The sequence below is a fragment of the Pelodiscus sinensis genome, chromosome 1, assembly GCF_052426305.1.
Source record: "Pelodiscus sinensis isolate ZL-2025 chromosome 1, ASM5242630v1, whole genome shotgun sequence".
Taxonomy (NCBI): Eukaryota; Metazoa; Chordata; order Testudines; family Trionychidae; genus Pelodiscus; species Pelodiscus sinensis.
The window spans coordinates 119,182,844-119,204,207 of NC_143052.1; the positions used below are offsets into that span (position 1 = coordinate 119,182,844).

The 21,364-nt window shown below is 42.4% G+C and overlaps 1 long non-coding RNA gene across 1 annotated transcript in view; it reads right to left on the reverse strand.

Moving 5' to 3' along the window:
• The window catches only part of LOC112545499 (uncharacterized), a 51,897-nt gene extending 31,307 nt beyond the window's left edge, over window positions 1-20,590 (reverse strand). The window contains exons 1-2 of the long non-coding RNA XR_016348696.1: window positions 20,167-20,590; window positions 741-849 (exon numbers count right to left, since the gene is read on the reverse strand). This is a non-coding gene — a long non-coding RNA (uncharacterized LOC112545499). The remainder of the gene's footprint in view (window positions 1-740; window positions 850-20,166) is intronic.
• Window positions 20,591-21,364: the final 774 nt, after the last annotated feature.

Below are 21,364 nucleotides of genomic sequence, written 5' to 3' on the forward strand. Positions count from 1 at the left end.
CTCCTTCTGTGCTCTTGCAAAGAAGTAAGTTGCTGTACCAGGGTTAGGATAATATTACTAGCACAAAATTGGAAGTTAAATTACAAAAGAAGAAGGAGGAAACCTATTTATTATAACATTTTGAAGGAAAAAAAATTTTTTTTCAGAGAAGATCCTGTTGTGAACAGCTGTCTAAGAACCATAATTTTATGTAGTAATTAGAGAGATGATGCAAGTAAAACTGCTACGTAATAAGATGGCTGTAATAGTATGTAGCATTTGCTAAAATCCATCATAATGAAAGCTCTGATGCATGATCTCTTTGAGCTAGCACATAACAGATTTAAGAATTATTACCACATGGAAGCATTTTCTTTCTTCTGTTTCTATCAATATAATAGATTTGCCAGCATTTATACATTATACACAATGTTCAAATAATATACAAACATAGTATTGAGATGATTTGATTAATAATGGCCTTTCAGGTTTTAATCACACTTTCTGTTTGAAAACATGGGATTTTACACAAGATTGATCTACATTGCTAATTAAGACAAATTACCACTTTTTGTTCTAGCAAACTTCCATTCAGTCAACAATAGTGCTGCACTAAATAAAGTAGTATTGTGCAATTAGGTACATTAGGGGAGTTTTGCACTTCAGTGAAAGAGGATGGATGCCAGAATATATTGATCATTGGTCTGTTTTAGAGTAGTAACCTCTGTGATTTTATGCAAAGACTAGAACTGGTTGAATACCTGCAAAAATCAGGGTCGTGCACTTTGTCCACTCCAGGAAAACTTCAGGAACCAATGGATGTAGTTCAATTAGGCTGCAACTTTATTCACTTAAAATATCTGGGAGTACCTGGAAATAAATTGTACAGTGTAGGTCATCATAATTTCCTTGCTTCCATATAATCCAACCCCAACTTAGTTCCAATCATCCCATTGCTGAGACCCCACTCATCATCATCATCAACAACCATGGGCTCAGCGCCCGTTGGTGTTCAGTGCCTCCCTCACTATTTCCTTCCATCTTTCCCTGTCCAGCGCAGAGTGCCTTAGTTTCTGTAGACTAGCTCCGCACCAATCTACTATATCATCTGCCCATTCTCTTTGGAGTCTGTCTCTCCTATTCCGACCATCCATTATGTCGAATACCGGGGTCTTAACTTTTTGCTCATCGTTTATTCTTCAGATACTTCCAAATAGCTGTATCTTCTGTTGCATAATCTTCTGCAGTAGGTTCTCTTTCAGCTGTATCTTCCTATATAATTCCTTGTTAAATCATTTCCTTGTTTCCATATAATCCCATCCCAATTTAATTCCATTCATTCCATTGCTGGGACCCCACTGCCTTCCCTCGTAAGAGGGCTGAAAGAGGCTAAAGAAGGAAGAGAGGGTTGACATCTTGCTGTACCAAATAAAGGCACCCCCTGCCCTCTGAACAACAGCTTTCCTAAGGGATGTTTTCCTTCAAATCTTTTTACCCAATAACCATATCTTTTCATACCAGACACCTGCCAAAATGGTGCTTACTAAATATTGATATTAGAACCTTAACACAGTGGAAAAGAACCCCATCCTGCATCATCCAATCATGCAGTGGGGAGAAAAATTCCTTCTTAGCTCCCAAGGAGAAAAGGTAACTAACAATGCTTACAGTGGATCATGAAGGGTGCTTTCTTAGCTACTAAGGCCAAGTCTACAGCAGACCTGGAAGGTTGGCTTAGGGTATGCAACTCCAGCAGTGTGGAACACATAGCTAGAGTCAGCTTACCTTAAACTGAGTGTGACGGTGACCACACAGCAGGAGGCTGACAGGAGCAAATGCTCCCCTCAGCTTCCCTCCTTGCAATTACGAGGAGTATAGGTGCTTGCTGGAGCTGCCCTCAGTGTTCAATTTATGGGTCTAAATCAAACCCGCTAAATCGAATGTTGATTTCCAGTGCGGTGAGTGTAGATGTGCCTTAAGGATGAGATGGTGGTTGCTGCCAGCCCATTCATAGTAACAGAGAGTTTCTACATTACTGCCTAGGATATAAATAACCCCATCCCCTTCCGGTTAGCTGGAAGGGCAATGTTCTTTTCCCTGATGCTTACATGGCCCAATTCTAACAAAGGGGGCAGCAGCTAAAGGGAGGGCCGTGACCCTTCCTATGACCTGCACATTAAAGATAGCTACATTATTCAGTGGCATCACTCCCATTGATGACTAGAGATTATGAAGTAGGGATGTAAAAGTATCACCGTTTAAATGGACAACCAATAAGCCTGGGCTTATCCGTTACTGTTAATATGCAGGCTCCTGACCCACCCGGCTCTGGGAATAAATGATCCAGCAGCCAGAAGTGCAGGCGGCTCCCTGAGAGCAGAGCAGCAGGCAGGAGATGGTGTGTGCTGGGAGCTGTCTTAAAAGCCGGCTTCCGGCACACAACAGATCCCAGGGAGCTGGCAGCCACCCCGTCGTGTGGCTGCATGTAATGGTGTAACTGCTGAGCGTTACATGGTTACACAATTATCCACTTTTTAACATCCCTATTATGAAGCTTGAGAATGAATTCAGGATAATACAGGCACAATGAGAAGAATTCTTATATATTTGTATCTGGAAGCACTATCTTTCCAGAGAACTGAAAATGATTCCAACATCTCTTTCTTGATGAGTAACAGCTAATGTGTAGTAGCTAATTTAGGCACCATTGTTTTGTATGTATTGTTGGGATCATATTTTACCATGTGCATTACTTGGCATTTAACACTGAATTTCATCTGCCATTTTGTTGCCAAGTCACCCAGTTTTGTGAGATCCCTTTTTAACTCTTTGCAGTCGGTTTTGGACTTACCTATCTTGAGTAATTTCATATCATCTGTACACTTTGCCACCTCACTGTTTACCCCTTTTTGCAGATCATTTGGGAATAGCAGGATCCCAAACCAGTACAGACCCTGAGGGACAACTCATTTACTTCTCTCCAGCCTTAAAATAGATCATTTATTCCTACTCTTTGTTTCCTCATCTTGTAACTCAGGGGTTCCCACACTTTTTGACACGGGGACCAGTAAATCCATTCACAAACTTTTGGAGGACCGGTAATGTTCATTTGCATATTTGTATATTCATTAAGCAAATGATGAATATTCAAATAAGTTGGTTTTGGTCCTCCCAAAACCCCCAGTTCCAGGTTTAGCAAAGCTTTTGATATGGTCACCCACAATATTCTTGCCAGCAAGTTAAGGAATATGGATTGGATAAATGGACTGTAAGACAGACAGAAAGCTGGTTAGACCAGGGTTTCCCAAAATTTTTACTTTAGTTGGAATCCTTTTATTTCAGTACTGTTTTTTGCAGCCCAAAAATATAAACACATAAAAAACAAACTGAGAAAATACCAGACATATAACATGTCTGGTATTTTCTCATTAGGTAAGTTGTATTATTACTAGATGTATCAGTTTGTAGTTTCGAACAGCCTGGCTGATAAATGTGCTCAGGCTGCATGAGTGTGTCTACCAGCCAGACAATTCGTAACTACTCGAGGGTGTGTGTGTGTGGGGGGGGGGGGAACAATAGAATCCCTGAGCCGGACTAACTCGTGCTTTGCCGGGGGGGAGGGGACACCGCCCCGAGATCTGCCTATGGCCGGGCCAGTCCTGTTCCCTGCCAGCTGATTCACTCCCTTCCCCCCTCCCCCGCTCCCTCTGCTGCGCCTCTGGCCAGCCCCACTTCCCCCAACCCCCTCCTGGACAGCCAGTTCTCCCCCCACTTCTCCTTCCAATCTCCCTTGGCTAGCCCCGCTGCCCATGTCCAGCCCTGCTTCCGGCAGCTGCTTCTTCCCACTCTCCCCCATCTTCCCCGGCCAGCTCCCTACCCCCGACCTCATGACCTCCAGCAGCCCTGCTTCCACTGGCCCCCCAATCTCTCCGGCCTGCCCCGCCCCGATTCCCCCGTCCAGTGCTGCTTCTGGTGGCCAGCTCTCCCCTCTTTCTCCCCCCACAGCCCCTAGCTAGGACTCTGCCGGGAGCCGGAACATCTGGCTGCAGACTCCGCCCAGGCTGGCCGAGGGCTTGGGGGACCCGGCGCCACATGGGCACTCCGGGAGCGCAGAACACCCTGGCAACCATGCTACGGCTTGGTACTGGGTCACGGCCCTTAGTTTGGGAAACACTGTTGTAACTGGATGCCTGGGAATATTTTCAAGAGCATCTAATGATCTTTAATTTAATGACAAGCCTTTTAATCACCTTGCCTTTGTTTATAAACAAACTCCCAGCTAAAGGTGGAAGTTGTTTACAGCACACAACTCAGCATATTCCACACTCAAGCTCTGACTCCTGCATGCTGGTGGGTCCTTCTTCCACCCAGGCTATAAGAGAGGGACAAGCAACCCTTTTGGCTTTCCCACAGGTCTCCCCTGCCTGTTCCTCCCCTGTTCTGTATAGGTAAACTTTCCATCTTCTTCCCCTTTACTACAAGTAGGGTTTGTGAAATATAGGTCCTGTCACACACACTTGATATTTGTATGAGATTACAAGTGTGATCAATAGAGGTAACAGTGCTCATGTCATGTAATTAGATTTCTGAATGGTACCAACTGAGTCCAGCATGACATTTAGCTTAAAAAACTAGAAAGATATAAAATTAACATGGCAAACGTTAAATGGATAAAAATATAGTAGGTCACAAAATGTAAATGGGGAAACATCATCAAGTGGGTCTTTTCTAGTGGGGTCCTGCAGGGATCAGCTCTTGGCTTTATGCTATTTAACATTTTTATGAAGGAAAAACCCAAATCAGCACAGATGAAGTGTGTACATGACACAAAAATTGGGAGGAGTAGTAAATAATGAAGACAGATCATTATTTCAGAGCAATAAGGATCGCCTGGTAAGATGGGTGCAAGCTAACAATATGCATTTTCATACAAATACATCTAAATGTATGTAGGCCATACTTACAGGATGGCGGACTCTATTCTGGGAAGCAGTGCCTTTCAAAAAAAGTTGTGGCAGATAATCAGCTGAATATGACCCCCCTATGTGACACTATGGCCAAAAGGAGCTAATGTGATCCTTAGATGCATAAACAGCAAAATCTTGAGGTTATTTTATCTCTGCCTGTTGGCACAGATGTGACCACTACTAAATCCAATTCTGATGTCCACAAACCAGGAAGAATGTTTATTAATGGAACAAAATTCAGAGAAGAACCATGAGAGTGAAAACCTGTCTTATAATGATTGAGCTCCTAGTCAGGCCCAGCCCTAGAGCAAGGCAAGCAAGGCAGTTTTGTCTTGGGCCCCACACCTCAGGACCCTGCACTGCCCGACACCTGCCCACCTGCTCACTGCCCTGGCTGGGAGCTGCCCAGCCGTGCAGTACAGTCAACCACAGAGCCAAACTTTGCCAGCTCCCTACCCCAAACTCCAGCATTCCCTTCCTCAGGTACCAGGGGGAGGTGCTGGGCTCCAGCCCCCGCAAAGGGGAAGACACAGAGATGGCCACTGGCCCATCCTGCAACTGCTTGTAACAGACCCTCACTTACAGCCAGACCCTGCCCCGTGGAGGGGGTGTCCTGTCCAGGCAAAAGAGATTTCCAGTCTGGGATCATCCCCGCCTAGGGGGGTGCCCTGGTCAGAGTGAGGGGAAGAGAAACCCTGCTCCATTGAGAGAACCACCCCCCATATCCTGTAACATGATTGGGGGGGTCTCCCATATAAGGAACAGGAATGGGGAGAGGGAACCTGGGGTCTCACACATGGTGTAAACTTATACCAGCTTACTGAAACACGAAGTTGACATGATCATCTACAATCATATTCAGAGGGGTAGCCGTGTTAGTCTGAATCTGCAAAAGCGACGAGGAGTCCTGTGGCACCTTATAGACTAACTGAAGTGTAGGAGCATAAGCTTTCGTGGGCAAAGACCCACTTCGTCAGATGCACTTTCCACTACATGCATCTGACGAAGTGGGTCTTTGCCCACGGAAGCTTATGCTCCTACACTTCAGTTAGTCTATAAGGTGCCACAGGACTCCTCGTCGCTTTTACAATCATATTGAAAATGGTCACAAGTTACAGAAAATCATACAATAACCTCCAAAACAAAAACATTTACCTTCAATATGAATCTTTTACTCTGTTAGACTCTGGCAGTACTGACCAGATGTTTTAATAGACACCGGATCTGTCAAATAAACTCCGGTTCTCTAATACAAGCTGGGGGTCTCACATGGTTTGGACTAATACACACTGGGGGCTTCTGTTGGAAATTTTATGGTAGTGTATAAAGACATCATAGTGAACTGTAAAAGCATGGCAGATGACACTGAAATAAATGCCAGTTGAAATTTTTCTTAAATCTAGAGGTGTTGTAGAATATATCCAGTGAGTGATTTGTGCTGCCTGGACTGGTCTCTGCAACCCTTCAACTGGATTTGAGTTAAACTAGAGCATCCACCAACTGGGTGCCACCATCAGCATGCCGCCTTAGGCCCCACAAACTCTTTGGCCAGGCCTGCTCCTATCTGGCTTAATAGATAGAAGGTTAAGAGGTGACTTGATGACAAACTGTAAGTATCTACATGAGGAACAAATATTTAATAATACATAGTAGAGGCAGGTATAACAGGATCCAATGGCTGAGAGTTGAAGCAAGACAAATTCAAACTGGAAATAATTTTTAGTAATGAGAACAATTAACCATTGGAACATAGTGGAGTCTCCATCCCTGACCATTTTTACATTGGCTTCAGGGGGTATCTAACTTAGTCTGTACAGGATAAACTTTAAAAACAACAAATGGTCTGGTAGCACTTAATAGACTAAAAAAACATGTCGATGGTATCATGAGTTTCCGTGGGCACAGCCCACTCCTTCAGATCACCGGAGTTTTGAGTTGAGGGTATGCAGACCCAAAATAAATAGGGGAGAAGGGAGAGGCAAGAAGGAAAAGAAATGGAAGGGAGAGAGAAACAAGGAGCAGAGGGTATGAAAATATCAAAGGGAAAACAAAATAGGCAAAACTGGTAATCTATAAGCACCTAAAGATTGGATAGTTAAAAGAAACAGATAAGGATCAAAGGATAGCAATTAGAGAAGAAGGGTACTAAGGCAAGAATCTACACAGAAAAAGAGCTTCTTCGAATGTTAGGTTGATAATGTCCCAGCCATCAGTTATCTCAATTGAGGAGACCATCAGTGTGAGAACTGAATTTGTGGATGAATTGTAATTCCAACAACTCTGATACCACCTACATGTTTTGTTAGTCTATAAAGTGCTACCAGACCATTTGTAATTTTTACATCAACATTGGATGTTGTTCTAAAAGATATGCTTTGGGAATTATTTTAGGGATGTTCTATGTCCATGATTATATAGGAGGATCAGACTGGATGATCACAATAATCCCTTTGTGATCTGGAAATCCATAAATTTATAAAAGAAACCACAACCCCTTTTCTTCCAGACAACTAGATAAGGACCCACCACATAAAGCTGTGGTGAGCACATTTGTTTGAATACTGAACAACTGACGTCTGTTCCCTTAAAAGTCATTATTTCTGAACATTCATGCATATTTTTCTTCCATATGAACATCTGGGGGGGTGGCTTTCTGTCATATTAACTGTGGCTGGGATTTTCAGAGGCCTAAGTTAATTAATGGCCAACAATCATTGTCTCTCAACGGAAGGATCAGAGGGATTTGAGTTAGGGATGTTAAATTTTGATTAATTATCTAATCGAGTGGTTGATGGAATTTCCATTGACTACTCAATTAGTTGATAAGGGGGAGGTGGGACACTTGTTATCCTAGCTGTGCCTCTGTCTTTTAAAAGTAGTAAGAGCTGCTTGTGAAAGGCAGAAAGGCAGAAGAGCAGAGGGCAACCCGGGGTGAGCAGGGGACTCAAGCAGTTCCCTCTTGCCCTAGTTCCCGACTGCTGTGCCTTTGCCTTTGAATTGTAGCAAGAGCCCCGGGGGACTCCTGCTACATTTCAAAGGCAGAGGTGCAGCAGTCGGGACCCAGCATGAGTGGGGGAATGTTTAAGTCCCTGCTCGTGCCATTTCCCCACTGTCCTCTGTCTTCCCTGCTCCCCCACAGAGATGGTGCTGGGGGGAATGGGTGTTTAATAGAGGCAGCAAGGGGGAGGAACAACTAGATGAGTCACTACTCGATTACCTGGTACTTATGCTTATTGGGTTGTTGACTAGTCGACTAGTCACTTACATCCTTAATTTGAACAAGGAATACCTAGCAACCAACATCCTCACACTGTCAACTGACAGCAACTTTAATATGGTCACTCCCGGAGACCCACAATTCACAGAGGCTTCATGCCAGAGGAAGTTCTTCCAAGAGTTATCCGATTACTAGTTATTTTAGTGATCCCTGATTGTCTCCTTGATCCTATATAAGCCCATGGTGCATACCAGGACATTTCCAGGCAATAAAATGGATCTCCAGTTAGTTGTCATGATTGCCTTTCTTCTCTGTCTTTGAACTCCTGGTATTGACATTGGTCCCAACTTGGACCCTTACTCTAGATTGACTCCTGGAACCCCAGCACAGACTCTGATATTTGCTATTGACCTTATGCTTGATTCCTGACTCTGGCTCTGATGCTCAGCTTGACTCCAACACTGACCCCTGGCTTCAGTTCCTAGCTCCTGCAACTAGCCCTGCTCACCTTCACCCAAGATCCTGACACAATGGGAGTTGGGCACCTAACTTGCTTAGGTCCCTTTGATAATCCCAACCTGTATTAATCATTGCATGAAGGTATTCACTGTTCATTGTTCAAGCTTGATTTTTATTTTTATTCCTAATTCTCCTGCTTAAACAATTTCAATCATTCTCTAAGGAAGCAGAAACTATGTCATGTTATTTAGCTGGACAATCACATTCTGTGAACATCACACACAGTGAGCTAGTAAAGTGCACCACTTATAAACAACATGTGTAGGCTGCAATTTCTTCCCATTAACTATCTGTAGACTTCTTGCAAACCACAGGTAGAGTCACAGACATTAGGCAGAGTTTAGAAATGATTCACAAGTATAAAAAAACCCAGAAGTAATTGGATAACTTAATCACAATGAATAATTTTGACCAATTCTAGAAAGTTCTCCAATCCTGCAATCAGTTCCATGTGGGATAATTACTTCACCCAGCAGAATCTTACTGAAGTCAATTGCAGGTAGGAACTGCAGTGTTGGGACTTACCTGTGGACCCTCTATATTACAACTGTTGGAAAGCATCACACCAATTTATGTGAATTTTTGCCTAATTTTATTTCTTCATTTTGGCAACCTAGACATTTCATTTGTTATGGCATTCTGTCCAGTGTCCATTTCCACTTCAAATATATGTTAAATTTGAAATAGTACATTTTTGATGCAAAATTATTTCTGGATAAAAAAGTCGTAATATTAATAAGCCATACTTTGAACTAAAAAAACCCCCTAAAAAGCCCAAGAGATCTATTGATATCACATTACAGAGAACTGCAAAAAAACACAGTAAGCGGGTTTTGATTAAGATATAACATATTTAGTATTTGATCATATTATTGCATTTCCCACATTAAAATATACATAATTGGGAAATTCCAGTAGATTGTGTTTCATTCGTTTATTCTGCTCAGTGTATGGTACTATTTTCATTTTAATTTGAGAATACAGAAGGATATGAGCTGTGTTTTTTCTGATAGGATCTTCAATTTGAATTTCTCTAATGTGATTCCCTATATCTTGCTTGTATCTGTATTAATAGGATTTGATGATTCCCAATAATACAGTCTTAATATGAGTTTGTAAAGCACTTTGATTATATAATAGCACAATACATCTTAAATATTGTTAATTATGTTATGAGAATAGGTTACATGTTTATGCCACTTTTTATTATGTTTAGCACAAAATTGAAACATTTGGGTGCCTCAGAGGTTGTGTGAAAGAAACTGTATCAACCGTACTGTTGTGACCTCTTCAATTTTCCTTAACTTTGTTGGGCTCTCTTGTATACAGACGCACCCTAGGAGCAAAGGCCTATCAAAATGGACAAATCAGTTATTTCATTTACATTTAATTCATGGATATACCACTTTCAATAAACACAGCAATGCAGATAAGTTAAAAAATGAAATTACTACAGTGAGTGTCTTTCACACAACCAGGCACCCAAATCCTGCACTCCTATTTCGTACTTAAGCCCAACTCCTATTGATTTTGAGGGAGTTTTCTGAGTATGGAGCTTATGGTTAGGCCTCATATATTGGAATTTAAATTACTCATTCTAGACACAAAGTTAGTCGGGGGAACAGAAAATGGTGCTGCAGGATCTTCATTTTGACTGTGATGAATAAAATAAGAATGAGAAATCATACAAATTGACCCTCTCTAACAATTCTACTTCACGGTTCTCCTAGGATTGTCATTCCTAGACCCCTAAAACATAACTTTCTTGCCGACATGGGGGAAGTAGTACCCTGGCTACGGGTGCTGGATGTACATGGTCATCCATGCCAAACTACTGTAGAACTGACAAGTTAATGAGGTTTGAAGGAAGATTGGAGAGAACATCTTCCCAATGACCCACATAACTGGGGCAAAATAGGGCCCTAAAAATTTCCTTTGCTGCTGGAAACCCTTCAAAGCCAATAAACTGGCATAATTCCAAAGCCAATCTCTAGTGCCAAAATATATTTCTAAAATAAACTGGTTGACAGATTGTGCATGAACATATACAATGAATCAGATCATCAGCTGGTGTCAATTGCTGCAGCTAAAGTCAATGGACCTATGCTAATTTACATCAACTGGGAATCTGGCCCAGTATGTTGCTTTCCAATCTATGACCCTTCCTCTGTTCCACTTTTCCCTTAGTTTTAAAATTCCAGTCTCAGTCATGCCCATACAAGTCCACTGAAACTAATGGGCTTGTGTAGTTTAAATACATTCAGGCTGCATCTAGTCTGGCATAACTTTGTGGAAATACTTTTCACAGAAAAGTTTTTCCTTTAAAAGTATTTCCACAAAAGCGCATCTAGATTGGCACGGATGCTTTTGCGCAAAAAGTGCTTTTGCGCAAAAGCATCCGTGGCCAGTCTAGACGTGATTTTGCACAAGAAAGCCCCGATCACCATTTTAGTCATTGGGTTTTTTTGCGCAAAATAGTTCTTCCCTGTCTACACTGGCCCTCTTGAGCAAGTATTCTTGCGCAAGAAGGCTTTTTCCCGAGTGGGAGCATGAAAGTATTTGCGCAAGAAGCACTGATTTTGTACATTATAAAGTCAGTGCTCTTGCGCAAATTCAAGCGGCCAGTGTAGAAAGCTGGCAAGCTTTTGCGCAAAAGCAGACGCTTTTGTGCAAAATCTTCCCCATCTAGACGCACCCTCAGGCTTTGTATCCTAAACATTGCTCCTTGTGAAGTTGATGGCATTCTCTGAATAGCAAGGTGGGAGCTGCCTTTGAAATCCTACATTTAGCCAATGACACAAATATCTTCAAGAAAGTGATACAAATAATAATGCTTTGCACTCATACAGCACTTTTCCCTCTCCCACCGTTAACTAAACAATCTTCATAATATCCCAGTATAATAAGTAGTTCTCTAGTGTACAGTTTTGGGAACCAAGGCAAAGAGGTTAAGTCAGAATGCCTCAGAAAATCAGTGTCAGAGCCCAAATGAGAACTTAGAAACTCCTAGGGCTCAGAACAAGCCTCCCTCTTTCTCAGTGTAACTACATTTATCATTTCCAGACATTAAAGCCACATTATAAGTGAAAACTGTCAGGGAAAAAATAGCCATTTCATATCCCAATTTGTCCTGTAGTAATATTAAATGTTTCCAATGAAAATATAGCCAAGGAACATGTTTGCATGAATCAGGGGTGAATATAGGGCAGGGCGAGCGGGGTGGCCACCCTGGGCCTCACGCTTCACGAAGCCCTGCGCATGCACCGTGGCAAAGTGGGGCCCCGTGAAATTGTGCTGCCCTGAGCCCCGCAAAATGGTCATCTGCCCCTTTGCACAAAAAGCGGCTGCTCATTAATTATGCAAATGAGGCTCAGCGATATTTCACACAGCCTCATTTGCATATTTCTTGCACAAAACCAGCACAGTGTTAACTTAGCCTATGTTTCATACCCAAGGCACTGCCCTGGGAATTCCATAATGTTAGGTTGAGCAACATTTGGTATCAGAATTGAGATCTGCCTTGCATGTGTGAGAGTAGAATCTTGCCTTAGCATTCCCCATTCTTCTTTGGATGTAAGGCAATACTGTACAAAGGAGCCATATCACAGCTATATTTTGTGGGCTGGCAAAGTAAAATTGAGTCTCAAAAGTGTGGACGGTGAAACTATGCTATTCTGAACTAGAAGTACCAGGTTATTTGCTCACATTTAGAAAGGCTACTACATAGTTTTTCAAAAAGACCATTTTTTTACTACTGTGTCTTGTCAATTCCCTCACTGGGATGCACATTCAAAACCCATTCTAAACATAACTGACAGTTTGGCTCTTAACTGCTTGAACTACTACCACAGAGCATCCATTTTAGGGGTTGATACATCTTGGATGCCACAATAAAACCTGATATATGCAGATTGGCTCACCTTCAGAGTATTTGCTTTTTACCTTAAATATAGATTTTCTGATGAATACTGCATTCTGTGGAGACACATTTTTGAAAGCCAGAACTGAGCATAAAATGCCATTATTTAAGTGGGCTGTACTAGGTAGGTAAGGTCTAAGAAACCTGGCAGTAACTTACTCTATTTGTGGTTTCTACTTTGTTAGACTCTGTGGAGCCATGAATCTATCTTGTCTTTAAAAAACTGAAAAAGGGGGCCTTAAAATGAATATAATGCTAAATTTATGTGCCACAGGAGCAGCATATCAAGGCCTCTGTGCTGATTAGATCCAGATGTTGGTAACAATGTTAGTGTTATGGAACAACTGCAGGTGTGGGAATAAATCCCTTTCCCTGGGACCCTCAGCAATCAGACCAGTGGTTTCTTCTGGCTCTTGGCTCAGAGTTTTCAATTAGCACTACAATGGTATTGTTGTTCTCTAGCATTAGATCATGTGTCATGTAAATGAAGTTGAAAATACAGTTTAACTCGACAAGGTGATTAAGGCCAAGGATACATATGTTCAGTATTATAACTCAATCAAGGTTAAAAATAATAATCAAAAAGAGCTCTGAGATGCTATAAAGAGTTTTTTTTAAACCGGTTTGGCTTATCAGTAGATTTTCACATTTTACTTTCATAAAACAGAACACAATGTAAAGCAGGGCTAGGCTGGATTTATAATAAAAGACAGACATACTCTTTATATATAAAATAACCTTAGCCTGGACTTTTTTGTGTGTGACAATCTGACAATTTGGATTGCATTTTCTGGTTTCACTTTCCAGTTTTATGTCCATCTTCTTTGTCTTTTCCTCATTAGTGTAAATGATCAATACACGTACAGCCACTTCCACTGGAGAAAGAGAAGCTGGGATATTCCTGAAAAGCCATCCACCTCAAAGCAATGAATCCAGCTCATCAGTGCCACAGGCTGTTTCCCCATCTCCTCTGGGGTTCATGATATTTAGAATACCTCTATTGCTCACTAAAACATATTAAGGGCTCTATTAAGTAAAGGGTCCATACTCTTCTTCCAAACATACATAATTCCCATTAGTGTCAATGGGCATTATGTCTGCATATGAAGAGACAGGCCCCTAATATTTTTCTTATATGTTCACTTTCATCAGGTTTTTCTGTGCCGGAGGCGTGGGGCTGCATATTACTCAGTGGTGGAAAATGCAAAATAAAAAAGGAATGTCATGAAAAAAGTAAAGAGAATGTCAGACACTGGCATCCAGGGAGTGTTCTAGAAGAGTAACCTGCTTTCTAATATATTAGCCACTGCTATATTACTGTTTACCGAAAGGCAGGATAACTCTCTCTTCTCTGACAGTACTAGAGACTTACAAACATAAATACATTGTACAATACTTGCAAAAAGGGGGCCTCTTTACAAAGATGTCCTAAGGATTTATGAGGCCCTACCCTACGCAGGACGATTAAACTGGTGCCCCTCTGCCCAATGGTAGCTGAGGGGGAAGGGAGGGCAGAGGGATGACAATTTTTAGAGAGGTGATTTTATACTCTTCAAGAACACATTCATGAAATATTTTTAAAGCAAATTTTAAACCAGGGTCCTGTCAACGAACACAGTAAATTCAGAAACTGACAGGATATACCTGGGGTTGGCAAATGCCTGTTAAATGGCTTCATTACCACTTGGATGGCTCTTTCACAGGTACAATGTCTGCTCATCGGTCTGGCAGGCTTTTTCACTTTTAAGTTAACTAGAACCTCTCCTGAGGAAGCAGAGCCAGAGAGCAGGGATAGGAAGAGGTGGGTGGGTGGACACTAAGGCTCAGTGGTGCTCCAGTTTTTCATTTGACCTATGCAGCTGCATATTCTGTGTAGGGGTAAGACTGTGCTGCCTCTATGAGAAAAGAGGCAGAAGAACTGATAGTTTTCACATTGCAGACTAGAGGGGGTATTTAGGGTTGCTCGTATAACTCCTTCCTGTGCTGTCTCTTCTGAGAATGCAAGAACCTAGTGCCCTTGCCTCGAAGGTTCCTTGACAATGGAATAATATAAACAGTGGTAAAAAAGGAAGTTTTGTATGGAGGGTGGCTAGGAACGGATTCTGCCTCAGAAGGGGAAATTCCTTCCCAAACTCCCTCATGTATGCTGGGGGCTGAAGGGAAAGTTACACACACACATACACACACACCCCTTCTTCTAGCCCTCCTCTCAATAAAAGTTATAGTTGTCCAATAAGGGGATGGAGACCATACCATGTGACTTACGTAACTACTGACAAAAATAAATGTTCAAATTGTGAATACCATATTCATGGTGAATAGCTGCAATATCATTACAGAGTAAAAAAACCATTCACAACCATATTCATTGAGTAATTTTTTATAATGGATACAGCTGAGGAAACTCTGATCCACTTGCAGATATCTGATGAACAGATTAGAGCATAACATGAACAGTTATTTGCTATGCACTATTTGCTCAGCTCTAATTCTTAACCTTTTTCTGTATCCATCTGTCATCTCTTGTTTTAGACTGCAAACTTTTTAGGGCAAGGACTTCTTTTTGGCATATGCATGTACAGTGCTTAGCAAGAGATGGCCCTGATCCTGGAGTTCTACCTCTAAGTGCTCCTGTTAGACAATCATATATATAGTAGCCTAATGTCTGTAACTGTAATGCTGAAATGCTGGCTGTTCCCTCTGGGGGGCACTGTTGCCTCCCGCCATGGCACTCGGCTCACTTTTGCGCTGCTCAGCTGGGCCACTACAGGGGAGCCCAAAACGACCGCTTGCTCTGCTTGTTCCCCCGCAGTGGCCTGGCTGAGTGGCACAGAAGTCAGCTGAGCACCATGGTGGGAGGCGAAGGGGGGGCGGGGCGGTGACGTGTGGCATGATAGCGGCTCCAGGCCCCACACCCTGACCATGAACAGACCCTGGCCGGGAGGAGGGTGGGAGGGGTGGGGGGAAGGGAAGGACAACTGGGAGGCTACAGGATCAGTGCTGGGGTGAAGGGAAATGGTGCAGGGGGCAGCTGGAGCTCATAGGCAGCTGCTCAGCTGGGCTGCCATGCGGGAGCAAGCGGCGCAAACAGCCGTTTGGGCTCCGCGCTCCCCATGCAGGAGGAGGAGGAGAAGAGAAAGAGAGAGTGAGAGGCAGGAGGAGGAGGACAAGACAGAATGAGAGGCAGGAGGGGGAGAAGAGAAAGAGAGACGGAGAGAGAGAAAGGAGATGGAGGAGAACTGGTGGGGGGGAGGCAATAGGAGAAGGGGAGAGAGAGAGAGACAGAGTGAGAGACCTGAGGCTCAGGAGAGAAGACCGAGATAGAAAGGGAATAGGATGTGGAGGAGAGACCTGAAAATCCCGTTTTATGATGGGCTAATTGGCTAGTTAAATAAATAATAGGCTGGGTAATTTAGTTTCCATAGTTGCCTGTTGCTGCTGCCAAGGGTCCCTGGGCCACACCCTGGAGTATAGTGAGCAGGCCCAGGTTCTCCCCAACCTCCCCACAACATCTCAACCTCTGTCTTGAGAAGGGAGATCAGGACTCCAGACTTATGAACTAGCCTGTGAAGTATATGGCTTATCAGGCTGTGACTCCTTACTAGTAGAGGGAAAGAAGCTGTGTGAAGGGCCACAGTGAACCTCTGAGACTAACACTATCAGCCAGTAGTGTGAGACCCATTGGGGAATAGCTGGAGCTTTGCCACAATACATATTGTACTTCTGTTTCAACAGTATTAATGGCAGGAACACACACTGTATATATAGGACAGGGTAACATATAAAGCTTGTTGAATAAACATGATTTGGAACATTTCAGTATTTCAAATTTGGTTTCATTCTGATCTGGAACAAAACTAAAACATTGGAAATTCTCCTTGAAAGGGGATGGACCCTAGCTCCAAGGCTGTCTGTCTGGCAAGCCACTTTGGAGCCACAGACCCTGGAAAACCTATGGTCTCTGACGGAAAGGCAATCTGGCAAGCATACTGCAGAGGAACCAGGTAGGGGAGCTGGCAAGAAATCAAGCAGGTTTCTGATGGAAACCTGCCTGGCTTCCACTGGAATGACATTGAAATTAAACTGTCTCCATGAAATGCTTCAATGTCAATGACTCTGCACATTTGGATATAAAAATGTTTGGTTAGTTTTTCAGACCAGCTTTATAAATAAATCCTGAAAAGTTATTTTGTGCCTATGGAGTAAGCTGGAACCTGATCTAAAACAACTCTGTCCATGTGAAATAAGTCCTGGGATGCAGTAATACACCGGGCTAAGACAGAGTGAGGAGAACACCAGCATGAATGGAGAGGGAAGGGGGATATTGCTTCCATTGATCATTCTGAGAAAGTTCACACATGGATGTGGAACATGAAACAAGGAGCATGCAAATTTTTAAGGAAACTCTTGTTTGATGTTAACACATAGGCGACATGGTGCAAGAACAAGTCATTGTTGTAAACAGTACCCTCGTAATGATGTTAATCCCACTACTGTCCATGTAAACTAACTTCAGCAGAAAAGTGGGTTGGACAATATACGTTAGAGATAATAGGAGAGGCTTTAACTTATAAAAAAAGATTTTTCCAAAAATGTTGGAAGTTCTTTATGAATGAACTGATAAAACATAAAACAAACATTTGTGAGGGGAGGACAGATTTTTCCCCTGCTCTTGGTTTGTTAATATTCCACAAAGTATTGTGTTCTCAATGAAGTTCTAATTGTTCTCCAATGCAATAATCCTGACTGACAAATTTGTTTCAAGTACACACGTGTTTTTCTGTAGAGTTTTCATTATGGTACCCCCAAATTGTCTTATTTCAGTCCTTTGTGTAGAAATAAGTAAGCCATAATAATAAAAATACTTATAACACATAAAACTACTACTATTATTACTTAGTTATTGTATATTGCTTTTTATATAGTCCAAACATTTTATCGGAAAAAAGTAGGAATTTCTTTTTTTTAGGTATCACAAAACCCATCAATATTCTCATTTCAATATGTAAGACAACTCTACCAACAGATACATGTCCAGCAAACAATAGTCCCAGTTATCAAAAGGCCATAGGATAATATTCTGTTGGGATACATAACAAATAATAATACTTTGCGCTAGGGATGTAAGTGACTGGTTGAGTAGTCGACTACCCAATAAACATAGGCTTATCAGGTAGTTGAGTGACTACTTGACTATTCGCTCCCCCGCTCCCACTCCCCACCTGCACTGCCTCTGCTTAGAGGCAGCAAGGGGGGAAAGCAGGAGCTGGTGCTGGGAGGAGCCATCTTAAAAGCTGGTTCCCCCCAGGCCTGTCTCCATGGTGCCGTGGGGACAGAGGAGGCAGAGCCATAGCAGTCCTGGGGACGGTGTGAACCGGGACAGTCCCAGCTTGTGCCAGCTCCAGGACCACTGCAGCTCTGCACTTTAAATGTAGTTAGTTATGTGAAACTGAGTGACCAAGGGTCCTAAAAGAAATTGAACTGAGATTGATGTGCCTAATCCTAGAGGAAAAGGAACAGAAGGTATCCCTCAGGGGGTAGGCTCTGCCTGCTTTAAGATGCTTGATCAGGGTCAGTGAGGTGATACAGAAGGTATGTCAGCAAAAAAATTCACCTCAAATGATGTGAAACCAGTCACAGTACTGTACCAACACCAGAGATGGGAATAAAACTCCCATCTCCTGAGTTCTACAGGTTGCACCACCCAAAACCAGAATTCTCTAGTGGCGCAATATCCATGGTCCAGCAGGGCCATAGAAGTTCCTGGCTCAGAGAACCCTGGCAGCCTAGTGGCAGCAGGGCCATCCAGGAGGGGCTGGACTAAAGCAGTGGGATGGAGCAGAGGCTGGGCCTGGGGCCTGCAGCTGTGGGGCTGGAGCCAGCAACAGTCCCTAGCAGCCTTCAACAGCCTGCAGCACTGAGACCATGTTGGGGCTGCTCCCAGCAGCGCAGGATTGGGCTGGCAATAGCCCGTAGCAGTAGAAGGCTGGGGCAAGAGCCTCAGGCAGACCGCGGAAGAGGGGCCAGAGCTTGTGGGCTGCTACAGGGCAGGAGCCTGTGCTCTTGGCAGGCTGGTGACAGCCCCAGCAACCTGCGGCAGCGTGGGGCCAGAGTAGGCAGTAAGGCCAGGGCAGTGGCAGCAGGGCCAGCAATCCAACAGGCAGCCCAACAGGGGCTGGAAGTAGTCCCCCCATTTTCCATCTCCTGCCCCCAACCGGCAGAGTCCGTCTTGGGGCTGTGGCAGGGAACCATCTCTAGTCTGGCAAATTCCCTGGTTCAAGATTGATCAACTCCTAAGCGGGCCAGATAAGAGATGTCCAACCAGTAGTCATCTGCTCTAACCATGCCACACTCTCCTCATTTTCATTTCAAGGATTTCTTTAAGAGATAAATATTGAACTAAAAACTGCATCTATTTTTTAAACTTATAATGAAAGTAAGAAAAACTCGTTTAACAGCTTCATTGAAATGGGGTAGTGGTATGCATCCTGAGGAAGACCACACCAAGGAAGTGAATTGTAGCAAACATCAGCACCTAGTTGTTACCCACGGTGAATAAAATACAGAGCACCAGATGCTACTTACAGCTGACACACCCATACATTAGGATAACTTAAATCCATGGCACTGGATGTGTTTCCTGGCAATCATGACAAAGATAGTAGAAGAAAGTTCAAAAAAATGTCAATTAAATGGATACTGCTGGTGTCAAAGTCATAGGCTGATCTAAGCATTTTTTATGATAAAGCAATGATATTGTTACCACAACAGATTGATCAATTCAAAAAAAATTGGCTATCTATTATTTATATAATTTGGATTAAGGTGTTTGGCATCATGATGAACATGGACATTGGGATAAGATAAAAAGGAGTGTGATCTGCGCAACTATAATTTACAGACACCTTACTCTTTTAGAAAATAGCAGCACTGAGAACACTTTCATTCTGAGTAACTCAGGATGTTGAAGAATTTGGGAAGGGAGAACTGATCAACAGTTTGTTTCCTGTGGACAGAAGCTGGGTTAGCTCAAAGCAACATCTATAAACACTAACGGTCACTTTTCTCTTCATATAAAAAACCTCTAGCTTCAAAATGTGGTTTAAAATGAAAAATGTAGGAGTGGTTTGGGCACTTAAAGCCTTCCTTTAAATGTAGACAAAATACCTTTCAGGTTGAGTACAAGGATTCAGACACAAGCCACTAACACAGCAAGCAGTGTAAATAGTACTCACACTGAATGGGTTTAATGAGTCATATACCAAAGAAACAGAAATACACACCTCAAAGAGATCCCTTATAGTAATCACTAACTCAGTGTCTGAGTTGTTTGCACTAAGGGTCATTCATTATGCGCGCCCTAGCATGTGCATAATAGGAATATTATGACGAAGAGTTGAGTACATCTACCCTACATTTCATCAATACTTTTATGAATTAAAGATTCCATAGGGATGAATTGCATTAATCTGCAAAGTATTTTTAAAACAAGAGTCATTGTTAATCCCACAATGTAATACTGATAACCAAATAAAGACAAAAAGCACAAGGGTAGAACAACTCACCGTTGCAAATGAAGAAAGGAAGAATAGTGTTCAGCAAACAACCTAAAATGAAAGAATATGATTTTTGTTCTTCTATTTCATAGTTAAAGTATAACTAACTTTTACACTTAAGCAATAGCTTGCTAAATATAGCCATGACTGTGACAAATATCTGTTACTACTTTCCTGAGCCTCTGATTGCACTTGGGAGCTAATTCATACTTATATTAAGATATATAATGAAAAAAATAAACATGATTTAAAAAAAAATCTCTTTTCTAACTAACTACATTAGAAGTACTGTAGGATGGGAGCTGTAGGCTGCAGCCAGTGGAATGTGAGTCTGTGATTGGGTGAGGGTAAAGGCGATGATATTCTAGGCCTTCAAGTGATAGTCTTTTAGTACAAGAGCATCCCTCACTGGTCAAGATGAGGCACTGACCTAGATGATGTTTTGCCTCACTGTTATGGATGAATACTGATGCTGAAGCAACCAAGAACACAACCGTGGGAGAAATGGTGATGCAGTGCTAGAAGTATATCATAAGAGCAGAGCTGATGCCTAAGTGGATTCAGATAAAACTACACCAGTAATCTAGGATTTCTTTTCTTTCTCTCATATTTCTCTTAAACTGCAGCAAGGGAGGTTTAGGTTGGACATTAGGAAAAACTTCCTACCTGTCAGGGTGGTTAAACACTGGAATAAATTGCCTAGGGAGATTGTGGAATCTTCATCTCTGGAAATATTTAAGAGCAGGTTAGACAGACATATATTAGGGATGATCTGGATGGTGGCTGGTCCTGCCATGAGGGCAGGGAACTGGACTTGATGACCTCTTGAGGTCCCTTCCAGTTCAATGATTCTACGATATACAAATGAAGAGCAGAAAGAGACGATAGATAGATAGATAGATAGATAGATAGATAGATAGATAGATAGATAGATAGATAGATAGATAGATAGATAGATACGCAGCTATAGCTAATTAATTCAAATAATGATGGAAACCACTACTAAACTATTAACATGACTAAATTACTAAATCAAATAGGATAGATTGTGGCCTGGATTCTGGCATTTCCCTAGATAAGGATCAGAAAGGAGAGACAGTTGTAACTGAGTCTCCAGTGTAACATTCTACCAGTGCATTCACTTTAGATTTGAACTGTGTGTGCCCTCCAATGGTATGTGTTTCTGAGGCCTAGAAGGCACAGAAGT